Source organism: Lycium ferocissimum, chromosome 11, assembly GCF_029784015.1.
Source record: "Lycium ferocissimum isolate CSIRO_LF1 chromosome 11, AGI_CSIRO_Lferr_CH_V1, whole genome shotgun sequence".
Taxonomy (NCBI): domain Eukaryota; kingdom Viridiplantae; phylum Streptophyta; class Magnoliopsida; order Solanales; family Solanaceae; genus Lycium; species Lycium ferocissimum.
In genome coordinates this window covers 52,865,438-52,867,315 of record NC_081352.1, presented here as the reverse complement: position 1 = coordinate 52,867,315, position 1,878 = coordinate 52,865,438, and positions in this window count along the sequence as shown.

Sequence of the window (1,878 nt, the reverse complement as noted above, 5' to 3'; positions counted from 1 at the left end):
AAACAAAAAAGGTTTTTAATTTTTGACTAAAGGATGTGGAAACCGACGTGGCAATGATGGGCTTTGACGTGGCTTTGACGTGGCGCGAGTAAGCTGGAGGAAATACACCCCCCAATTTGAAATTTTATTTTTTTTTTTGGGGTAAAAAAATTTAAACGAAATTTTTAAAGGGGGGGGTAAATAAATGGGAAAAAAGTTTTTTTTAAAAGTTTTTTTCCAAGTTGGGGGTTAAAAAAATCTTTTCTTTTTTTTTTCTCTTTCTCCTTCTTTCTCCCTTTTCTCTTTCTTCTTTTTTCCCCCCCTTCCTCCCAACACTTTTCCCCCTTTCCCCCGCCCCCCCCCCACCTAACCCCGCCCCCTTTAAAAAAAAATCCTATCTTTAAAAAAGATTTTCTTTTATTAATCATATTTCCACGTTAATTAATTCCTAATCTTATTAAAATTCCTAAATCATCACCTCATCAAAAAATTGGACGAAACTACCCTTAAAATTTGGGAAAGAACCCCCTCTTCAAATTTTTATTTTTTTTTGTTTTTGATGGAAGCATTTAAAGAAAAAAAAAACGGCCGAAATGGTTTCCCCAAGAATCCCTACCCAAGGAAAAGTTTAAACCCCCCCCCATCTCTCCCCCCCAAATTTTCCCCTTTCCCTTTAAAAGGGGTCCCCCCTTCAGCCCCGTCCAAATTTGGTTGTTTTAGTTGTTATTTTTGTATTATTATTATTTTTAAACCCCATTTTTTTATAACCATTTTTGTAACTTTATTTTTTTAAAAAAAACAAAAATAAAAATCAAAAACCAAAAAAACGGGAAAATAAAAAAGAAAAGAATGAAGAAATGTAGAGAGAAAAAGGGTTTTGGGAAGGGAAAAGAACAAAGGGTGGGGGGCGGGCTATGGGGGGGGGTGGGGGGTTTAAAAAGAAGAAAGGGGGGGGGCGGGGTGGGGGGGAAGGAAGGGGGGGAGTTTTGGGTGGGGGGGAAAAAAAGGTGGGGGCCCGGGGCCCGGGAGGTAAGGTGGGGGGTGAAGAAGAAAAGGGGTGGGGGGGGCATGGGGGGGGTTAAAAATTTATTTTTATTTTATTTTTTTTTTTTAATTTATAATATATATATATATTAGGGGGGTATTTTTGTTTTCAATTTTTAAATTTTTTTTTTTTTTGTTAGCGTTTTTTTCAAGATAAAATATTTTTTAAATAAAAAAAATTTTTGCAAAAATTGTTTAATTTTTCCGGGAAAAATTTTTTGGAAAAAAAAAAATTTTCTTTTAATTTTCCCCAATCCCCAATTGAAAAAAACGGGCAATAACTTTTTTTTTTTTTTAAAAAATTTTTTTTAAAAATAATCAAACTTTTAAAAAAAAAATTAAAATTTTTTTGTAAAAAATCTTTCCCAATAAAACAAAGTTTTTGGGCAAATATAAAAAATTTTTTTCCATTTTTATATTTTTTTAATTTGGTTTTTGGGGGAAATTAAAATGAAAGTTTTTGGGGGGTATATAATTAAAAGCAAGTTTAAGCCATAAAGCTGAAGGCATAAGTTTCGCAGAATGACGTTTTAATGGCATATAAGTCAATGAAATGTATGTGATCTTCACATTTGACAAAGGGCTCAATAGTCCACGCGTTCCGAATCAGCAGCACACGGTTAACTGGTTAAGTCCCTTTCTTTAATAAAAAAAATCCCATTTTCAGATTTCAATAGTGAGGTGACAAACTTTCTCTTTACGGCAGTAAGTTATTTGTGCTTTAAAAGTTTTAGCGATTTAGGAATCTTTTAAAAAATTTACACCTTATTTAGGAGAAAATGTTTGTTCAAAAAGTATATTCGACGAATTCTAGAAACTATTAAAAGCAAAAAAAATTATAAAATCGTAATAAAA